The following is an 11,055-nucleotide window of genomic DNA, read 5'->3' on the forward strand; positions in this document are numbered from 1 at the left end:
GAGATTGTGCCTACGTTACTTTTCTGTGTGTGCACATGACTTCCAACTGAAAATGTTAACACCAGTTCCTGTTTGCAGGGAGTCTCATAATGCCCAGAGTCCTACCCTACAATCAAGCTCATCATGATCATACAATACAATGCATATCTTTTGACACGGTAACTTCAATCAAAGTGATAAAGTGCTGATAAATGTGCTAAATATAATTTTCTGAAAATATTTCCTTTACAAGACTGTTGCAACAAAGGGGTAAAAATAGTGCCTCAATAATTTGGAGATTTAAAATTGTGACCTTAAAATTATTCAAGCCAAAAAAAACATACCTTAATTCCCATACGGTCACGCATAAGTTGAAACAGTAAAATATAATTCATAATTCACACCTTTTGTAAAATCTAAAGATGACTTCCAAGGTGACTTTTTTAATATCCATAATAAATTGTAGTAGGAGAGTTGTCTCTCTCTCTCTCTCTCTCTCTCTGTCTCTGTCTCGCTCTCTCTCTTTTTATAGATATATATGTGAAGTTTGTTTGTTTGTAGGTGAATATTTTTGACACCCCTGCACTGAACTTTGACCTGTATAGCCTGTTCTGTGCCTTCCACTGGATGGATTTGGATAGCGTCTATATATATATATATATATATATATATATATATAAATTATTAAAGTAATTTTATAGCTTACCAATAAAACATTGTCCAGTGCGATTGTTGTGGTTCCAACACACAACGTATTTAATTGCAAAATATAGCAGAAAAGTATAAAAACACAGAATACATTACATCTTCCTTATAGTGTTCGCCCTGCTCCAGTGAATACAGCCATGCTCTCACGTTGCCAGGATCAAAGAGAGGTAGAACAAAAGCCAGCATGCTTGTATATACTGTACAGATAACACTTAGTGAGGTCCAGGGTTAATGATATTCCAGTTCCTTGCAAGTTATAGGTCAGTTCATTTGATCCTTACAAAGGATGAGGGGAAACTTCCCCCACTCCATTGTTCACATGTTTTGACTCTGAATGACCAGTTCAAACTGACCCACACAAAAGTATTTTTGAGCATTAATCTCATATTGCTTGTATCTTGTGATCACTAGATGCGATCGCTATTCCGTCCACACCGGGTTAATGCTGGTGAAATTAGCTTTAATATGAGACCAAACTCTTTACCTTTTAAAACACCTGAACCATAAATACCTTTACTACAGTATTATATTTGCATAAATAAACACATTTTACTAATAAATGAATGTGAAATGGAACCTTAATAATATGAACTATATATAAGTGAATGTGTAAGTGCGAGTGTATGCGTGAGTTATTTATCGTGCGATTGCATCATAAAACGTGGAGTACTGATTGCAATCGCACAGTAAAACAATATTAATCTATATACTCTCTTTCATCCAATTATTCGACTTTGACAATGTATATACATATACTGTATATATGTATATATATATATATATATATATATATATATATATATATATATATATACACATATACACATATATAAATATATATAATACTTTGCAAGATTTTAGGAATGTGTGAAAAAATGCTGCAAACTGAGAATGCTTTCAAAACTAGAAGTGTTAATAGTTTATTTTTTATCAATTAGCAAAATGCAAAAGTGGATGAACCGAAGAGAAATATAAATCAAATCCATATTTGGTGTTACCACCCTTTGCCTTTAAAACAGCATCAATTCTTCTAGCTACACTTGCACACAGTTCTTGAAGGAACTTGGTAGGGAGGTTGTTCCAAACATCGTGGAGAACTAACCACAGATCTTCTGTGGTTGTAGACTTGCTCAAATCCTTCTGTCTCTTCATGTAATCCCAGACAGACTCAATGATGTTGAGATCAGGGCTTAGGGGTTAGGTGTTAGGGGTTGTTGTCCTGCTGCAGAATAAAGTTAGAGCCAATCAGATGTCTCCCTGATGGAATTGCATAATTGATAAGTACCTACCTGTGTTTCTGTCAGACGCCGTCCCTGCGCCTCCTCGTTAGGCAGGGACGGGCATTTTCTTCCTCCTGAGCGCCCGTTGCCAAGCAACGGGGACGCTTCTTCCGGCAGCGTGGAGCGCATGTGCGCCCGTCGCCGTAGCAATGGGACGCACTGCTGGACTTCCTGTCGACGGTCAGTCCGTCTGAGCGCCGACCCACTGCCCACCAATGAGGGCTGGCCACCTCCTTTAAATAGCCTGCTCTGACACCACTAGGGTGCCTGAGCAACTGGTTGTTTGTCTCTAGAGCTCCAGCTCCATATATTATTCTATTTTGTCTGACCTCTCCTGTTGCTGACCCGGCTTCCCTGACCTCGCTTTGTGGATCTTCCTTTTGTATTGCTTTACTCTCCGGATTGACCTCGGCCTGCTGACCCCTCTTCATCTCTTGATTTGGTACCTTATCTGCCCGCCTGGTTCCTGACCCTGCCTGTACGACCACGTATTTCTCCATCATCTCGCAAGTAACTACCTGGGAGGGCCGCGACCTGCACGTCGTTCTCCGCAAAGTCCAAACTTCCTTGCGGGGGTCCCTGGTGAATACCGGCGGCGTGTTAGACTTCGCGCCTCTCTGTGAAGTTGTGCCAATATTTGCAGGTGCTGAAATCTTCACCGTGACAATTTCTCAGCATTGAGGACACTATTAATCCTGACCAAATCCCAACTCCATTTTCTGAAATGAAGCCCCAAACTTGTAAGAAACCTCCACCATGCTTCATTGTTGCATGCAGACACTCATTATTGTACCGCTCTTCAGCCTTTCTGCAAATAAACTGCCTTCTGTTACAGCCAAATATTTAAAATTTTGACTCATCAGTCAAGAGCACCTGCTGCCATTTTTCTGCACCCAAATTCCTATGTTTTCGTGCATAGTTGAGTCTCTTGGCCTTGTTTCCGTGTCGAAGGTATGGCTTTTTGGCTGCAATTCTTCCATGAAGGCAACTTCTGGTAAGACTTCTCCGAACAGCAGATGGGTGTACCTGGGTCCCACTGGTTTTTTTTCCAGTTCTAGCTGATGGCGCTGCTGGTCATCTTCCAATTTCTAAGGTAAGTAAGCATGATGTGTCTTTCATCAGATGCACTAAGTTTCCTTGGCTGACCACTGCATCAAAGGTCCTCAACATTGCCTGTTTCTTAGTACTTCTTCATAAGAGCTTGAACAGCACATCTGAAATCCCCAATCAGCTTTGAAATCTTTGCCTGCGAGAGACCTTGCTGATGCAATATAACTACCTTGTGTCTTATTGCTGTGCTCAGTCTTGCTATGGTGTATGACCTGTGACATGAAACTGTCTTCCACAACCTCACCTTTGTTGCAGAATATGACTGTTCCTCGTCCAGTTTTAAGCCTCCTACACAACTATTTCAGTTAATGACTGTGTTTCAATCTACATATTAATATCATGATCATTTTCACACTGTTTGGTATGATTGGTTAATCATACACCTGATAATAATCCTAAAAAATCCCTGACTTTGTGCAGGTGTACCTAAAAGAATTGATGCTGTTTTGAAGGCAAAGGGTGGTCACACCAAATATTGATTTGATATATATTTCTCTTCTATTCACTCACTTTGCACTCACAATTTGTTTATTATCTGTTTTTAATTTCTGTGTTGGGAATAGAAGTTTACCCCTGTCAATTTTTTTTGGTCTCATTATAGGTTTTTTTAACAGTTTTTGGCTATGTCCACTTTTTGTCAATTTATCTTTTAATTCCACAGATCGTTGTACAAATGTAGAGGATTCACTGCAATTGCGCCTGTTACGAAGATATTCTCATTTTGGTGCTGCTTGAGTGGTTGCAAGTAATCATCATCATTATCATCAACATTTATTTATATAGCGCCAGCAAATTCCTTAGCGCTTTACAATTGGGAACAAACATTAATAAGACAATACTGGGTAATACATACAGACAGAGAGGTAAGAGAACCCTGCTCGAAAGCTTACAATCTATAGGACAATGGGAGTTAGAAACACAAGGGCATGTGCTACATCATATTGCACAATGGACCAGCCAGACTGCAAAGGTAAAAGTACTGAGTGGGCTGTGTGTGTTGCAATGTTGGTCAGAAGGTTGTTGTCTTGCGTTAGTAGTGTAGAGGATGGTAATAGGGTTATCTAGGGAAATTAAGATGATGGTTGAGGAATATCATAACCTTGTCTGAAGAGGTGGGTTTTCAGTGAACGCTTGAAGGTTTGAAAACTAGAGGAAAGTCTTATTGTGCGTGGGAGGGAATTCCACAAAGTAGGTGCAGCCCAGAAAAAATCCTGTAACCGAGAATGGGAGGATGTGATGAGAGTGGAGGAGAGACAGAGATCTTGTGCAGAACGGAGGTGTCGAGTAGGGAGATATTTTGAGACAAGTGAGGAAATGTATGTCGGTGCAATTTTGTTGATGGCCTTGTATGTTAGTAAAATAATTCTATATTGGATTCGTTGAAATACAGGCAGCCAATGTAGAGACTGACAGAGTGGCTCAGCAGAGGAATAACGGTTTGTAAGGAAAATCAGTCTAGCCGCTGCGTGCAAAATAGATTGTAGGGGTTCAAGTCTGACTTTGGGAAGACCAGTAAGGAGGGAATTGCAATAGTCGATGCGGGAGATGATGAGTGCATGAATTAATGTTTTTGCGGTGTCTTGTGTCAGATATGTGCGTATTCTGGAAATGTTCTTTAGGTGTATGTAACATGATTTAGATATAGAGTTGATGTGGGGAATAAACGACAGTTGTGAATCAAGGATTACACCTAGGCAACGAGCTTGCGGGGTGGGATTTATGGTCATGTTATCGACAGAAATAGAAATGTCAGGCAGGAAGCTTCTGTTCTTGGGTGGGAATATTATTAATTCAGTTTTTGAAAGATTGAGTTTGAGTTGGCGAGAAGACATCCAAGATGAAATGGCAGAAAGACAGTCAGTAACGCGAGATAACACAGAAGGTGAAAGATCAGGAGAGGATAGATAAATTTGTGTATCATCCGCATAGAGATGATACTGAAATCCAAAGGAGCTTATTAGTTTTCCAAGAGAAGTGGTGTATATAGAGAATAGCAGAGGACCTAGGACTGAGCCTTGTGGAACTCCAACTGATAAAGGAAGCAAAGTAGAGGTGGATCCAGAGAAATTAACACTGAAAGAGCGATTAGATAGGTAGGATGAGAACCAGGATAGGACAGTGCCTTCAAGACCTAGGGATTGCAGCGTTTGTATGAGGAGAGAGTGGTCAACAGTGTCAAATGCAGCAGAGAGATCCAGGAGAATTAGAAGAGAGTATTGGTTATTATTTTTTGCTGTGATCAAATCATTGACAACTTTGGTCAGTGCAGTCTCTGTGGAGTGTTGAGAGCGAAAGCCTGACTGAAGAGGATCCAATAGGTTGTTTGCTGTAAGAAAGTGTGTGAGGCATGTGTAGGCAATTCTCTCGAGAAGCTTGGAGGGGCATGGGAGATGGGAGATGGGGCGGTAATTTATGAGAGAGTTAGGGTCAGAATTCTGTTTTTTTAAAATGGGAGTAATCACTGCATGCTTGAATATAGATGGAAAAATACCAGTAGAAAGAGATAGATTACAGATTTTAGTTAGAGGGGGAATGAGCACAGAAGACAGGGACATACCCATTTGTGAGGGAATGGGATCAAGAGGACAGGAGGTAGAGTAGGAAGATGAGAAGAGAGTAGAAACTTCCTCTTCATTTGTGGGATCAAATGAAGAGAGAGTGTAAGAGGGTGCTACAAAGGAATTGAGCAGATTGCTTGTCAAGGGAGATACCATTTCAAGCCTGATCTTATCTATTTTGTCCTTGAAATAGGAAGCAAGATCCTGTGCACTGATGTTAGTTGGAGGATTTGGGGCAGGAGGATTCAGAAGAGAGTTAAATGTGTTAAAGAGGCGTTTGGGGTTAGAAGCCTGAGCATAGATGAGAGATCGGTAGTATGCTTGTTTAGCAGTGTCCAGAGCATTTCTGTAGGAGTGGTAGATATCAGTATATGTGATAAAATCATTAGAGGCACAAGATTTACGCCAGTGATGTTCTGCTTTTCGAGAAAGTTTTTGTAGAGTTCGTGTTACTGTAGTGTGCCACGGTTGGCAACGAATTCTACGCGAAGTATGTAGTGTCGCTGGAGCCACTTGATCCAGGGCAGTTGCTAGGGTTTGATGAAAATGGGGTACTGCCCGATCAGGGGAGGAGAATGTAGAAATTGGGGAGAGAAGGTGTTGGAGAGAGGTGGAAAACTGTTGAAAATCAATAGCGTTGATATTCCTGTGGGTACGAGGTGGCTTGGAAGAGTTTGACACTAGGGTGGGTAAAGTACTGGGGGTGAGCGCGTAGCTAATAAGGTGATGATCCGAGAGGGGGAAAGGAGTGTTAAGGAAATTAGAAACTGAGCATAGTCTAGAGAAAACAAGATGAAGACAGTGGCCATCCTGATGAGTAGCAGATTCAATCCACTGGGAGAGGTCAAGTGAGGAGGTTAGAGAGAGTAGTTTGGAAGCAGCATTGGAACGTGGATTAGAAATAGGGATGTTGAAATCACCCATGATGATGGTGGGGATATCAGTAGATAAGAAGTGAGGGAGCCATGCAAAGAAGTGTTCAAGAAATTGTTGGTGTGGACCAGGGGGGCGATAGATGACAGCAACACGCATAGAGAATGGGTTAAAAATCCTAACAGCATGTACTTCAAAAGATGTGAATGTGAGTGAAGGGATACTTGGTAGAACTGTGAATGTGCACTGTGGGGAGAGAAGTAGTCCAGCCCCCCTCCTTGTCTGCCTCCTGGTCTGGGGGTGTGGGTGAAATGGAGACCACCATGTGAAAGGGCTGCAGGTGAGGCAGTGTCTGAATGCGTGAGCCATGTTTCTGTTATTGCTAGAATGTTGAGGTTGTATGAGAGGAAGAGATCATGTACGGAGGTAAGTTTGTTACAAACAAAGCGTGCATTCCAAAGGGCACATCTAACGGACTTTGGAAGAGAGGGGAAACAGGTGATGTGGTTGAGGTTTGCCAGATTTCTGTATTGTTTAGATATATGTGTGTGGGAGAAGTAAGGGGGACCTGGATTAGGTGATATATCACCAGCTAATAGAAGCAGGAAGGAAGAAAGGTGGGAAAGATGACTGTAAGATGTGTGTCCTTTTAGTTTCTGGCGGCAGGGTGAGGCGGTTAAAGTTATTGAATTTAAATAGGAAAAGAGTTCACGAGTGTTCACTAGAGGTGTCACGGGCACTAGGAGTCTTTGCCCAGGATATCACCAGATGATGGACTTACCAGAGTAATATAGCTGGTATTATGGTTCTCTGGTAGCAGGGTAACAACGGAACAGGAGAAACAGCAGATGGTGAGAGAATGCTCAAGGAAAGTCTATGACTAGCAGCAATTGGTAATGAGTAGATGAATGTACACGAGGATCCAGATGGACAAGGAAACGTGAGGAGAGTCAGTGGTCTGCGTATAGCAAGTTGTACCACTGCTATAGTGAGGAGGAATGTCCAGGAGTAGCGAGGAGGTAGTGAGAGTCAGCGGTCTGCGTATAGCAAGTTGTACCGCTGTCTATAGTGAAGGAATGGAATCCAGGTGAAGGTAGGTAACGGGGAAGTCAGTGGTCTGCGTGTAGCAAGTTGTACCACTGCTATGTGAGAGGATACTTGAAACTGGTGTCACAGGGCACAGGAGTCAGTGGTCTGCGTCAGCAAGTTGTACCACTGCTATATATAGGTGAGGAGGGGCACGAGGAGATGAATGTAAAGCAGAGTATACACGGGGCACACAGAACTTGATCCCACAATGATATCCACAATACAACAATAACTGACCAGCGCTGCTTGAAGTATACAAAGTCTCAATAGCAATCCAGGCAATAGAAAACAAAGTCAATAGTAACAATAGCTTCAGTGGATAGGAGGCTCCGGAGAAGAACACAACTCAGTCCAGATGGATATGCAATACAAAAGCAAAGTCAATGGAAAGTATGCATACCGCGGTTCAGGAGAGCAGGCTGTCAGAGCGACGTGCAGGGATACCTGAAGGCTGAAGGCCGGCAGGAGGAGAGACCACTGGAGGGTGGAAGCGGTAATCAGGTTGGTGCCGCGCACGGCAGTTAATCCAGAATCAAAGAAGCAATACTCAGGAAGCAGTAGTAAGTGAAACTGGAAACATGATGAACACGGGAGAGTTGAGGCTGTCTGGTATCCAGTAGTAGTGGTAACGGAGGCAGCGGAGAGCTGACACGATAAACACAGGAGAGTTGAGACAATCAGGAACTCTGAAGTAGTAACGGAGGCAGCAGATAGGAATCAGCTGAGTGCAGGCACGATGAACACAGGAGAGTTGAAGTGAGCAGGAACTCTGTAGTAGTAACGGAGGCAGCGGATAGGAATCAGCTGAGTGCAGGCATGATAAACACAGGAGAGTTGAAGTGAGCAGGAACTCTGTAGTAGTAACGGAGGCAGCGGATAGGAATCAGCTGAGTGCAGGCACGATGAACACAGGAGAGTTGAAGTGGTCTGGCAACCACAATAGCAGTAAACAGGAATCAGCAGAAGCTGAATACAGGAGGAACACAGGAACACCTTCAGAGGCTCATGGGGAATGAGACTCCAAGATCAGGCAACCAGGTAATGATCACAGGTGGTTTAAATAGGGAGGGTTGCCTGATCATCCAATCAATTAAAAGCAACAGGTATTGAAGGCTTGATAAGGGCTGCACATGCGCAGACCCTCAGGGTGGCGGACGGCCACGGTTCCTGAACACACGGGAAATGGCACTCACAGTCCGGTGAGTGACAAGAGGTGAGTGAAGAAATGAAGGGGCAATGTGGACAGAGGTGTGTGTTGCAGGAGGGGTGAGGGATGATATAGTCCTAAAGATAATGCCATGAAAAGAGAGAAAGAAAAATATTTTGGCAAGCATTGGGACTAGTAGTCAAACAGCAAAAATGAGGAATTAAAGGAATTGCCTAATTGCAATGTCCAGTGTAATCAGATAAGTAGTGCAGAGCTAGGCTGCAGCAAATGTAGTGTATTCCTGGATGTCTGGATAGTATAAAGTAATGATGTAGGGAGCCATGTGGGGGAGTGGGTGGAAGTGTTGAATGGAGAGTAATAAAGAGCAGGTAATTGAGTAGCTGAGATTTTGCAGACTTATGAGAGAGGAGATTGGTTGAAAGACAGTATAATTTCTTCCTACTTGTAAAGGGAGACAAAGCTTAAATAGAATTGAAGTACATTGGTGAGATAGGGGACTGAAATAACTGTAGCATGGGTAGGGAGTGGTTGAGCAAGTAGTACAGCAGTCTGATTAAACAGAGTGGATTTTGCATTGAAAACAAACTGACAAATAGAACAAACTTTCATGAGATGAGAGGAAAATGAGATCAGAGTCCAAAACAGTCCTCATGTTGCATGTAGCTTGTAGCCAGAGTGAGTTGAAAACATCAGAGGTAGAATATGGAATTTCAGGTGAATACTGACTGTTGTCCTTGTGAAGCTGCGTTAATAGGCAGAATGTTCTTCTCCTGTTTCCTCCAGTGTAACTCCGGTGTAACTCCGAATTATGCTGTTTAAATTTTTTGTTTCACACTTGTATCTATACACTTAGAGCTATACACAATAACTAAGCAGCCATCACTGGCTTTGCAGCCATTCTACTATGGATATATCTGCTTAACAGACACATGTGATCAGAGTACTTCAATCAAGCCCTCCATAAACCCCCCCCCCCCAAACAAACCTTAGCAGTAAAATGTTTAAACAAACAAACAGTGAAAGGACAACTTGCAATAAGGCTGTAGTAATTACCATTATAAATAAAATTGCACTTTCTTAATTCCAGATCATACTCTGTTGCAATAAGGCTGTAGTAATTACCATTATAAATAAAATTGCACTTTCTTAATTCCAGATCATACTCTGTTGCAATAAGGCTGTAGTAATTACCATTAGAAATAAAATTGCACTTTCTTAATTCCAGATCATACTCTGTTGCAATAAGGCTGTAGTAATTACCTGTTGATGAAAGAGAGGAAGCAGAGATTAGACACTTCTCATAGCCTGATGTCCGGTATAACTCCGAATTATGCTGTTTAAATTTTTTGTTTCACACTTGTATCTATACACTTAGAGCTATACACACTAACTAAGCAGCCATCACTGGCTTTGCAGCCAAGTAAGTGGGAGCTTTCAGCATACAGGATGCTATTAGTTGCAGATCATTTCCTGTGTATGTCTGCAACAATTCATTTTTATCTGATACTGAGATAGATAAACCAAGAAAAGTAATTTGCTGAGAATTCATTTCTGAGGTTAATTTCAAATTAATCTCATTTGCGTTAAAATGGAAATAAATTAATGAAATTGATTTTGTTTGCGACCCCAAATTATGAATATGTCGTCTATGAAACAAAGCTGTTAAGGCAATTCTTGTCCTTGAAACCAACTACCTTCAGATATCATATGTGTTCTTTACTGATCGATCAGGAGTTCAGAAATCATGACATACACAATTGAGGTCAAGATAAATTGAGCTATTGCTCCTTTATTCAGTAAGCCTTTTATAAGCAGACCACAAAGCAAAAAGATTCTGTTGATTATTGCCAAAAGCACTTATATAACATGTCCATATGTTGAGTTGTTTATCACTTCTGTAAGGAAACATCTGCCAGTTGTGGTTGGAACAGTTAGAACATCTTATGTGTGTAACATCTTGTGATATGTCTGATCTCGCATCTTGACTGCAGGGGTAGATGTTATCACCTTCCAGACTTGTTTCTGTCACAGAGGTCTCACAAACATCTTACTTATCTGTATTTTTCCACTTAAACATATCTGTGCATACTTATAAGAAATCATATATCTATATACATATATTTCAACACACACATTATTTTATAAGGAATCATATCACACATTATTCCTTTACATTTCCCTCCTTTTTGAAATATGTTCTTCCTATTCTACAGTTAAAGTATTGTATAAAACAAGGTAGCGGTCAAGCTTAGTAATCTCAAAAAATGCTAAATGTCATCAAGTTCCTTAT

Source organism: Mixophyes fleayi, chromosome 10, assembly GCF_038048845.1.
Source record: "Mixophyes fleayi isolate aMixFle1 chromosome 10, aMixFle1.hap1, whole genome shotgun sequence".
NCBI lineage: Eukaryota > Metazoa > Chordata > Amphibia > Anura > Limnodynastidae > Mixophyes > Mixophyes fleayi.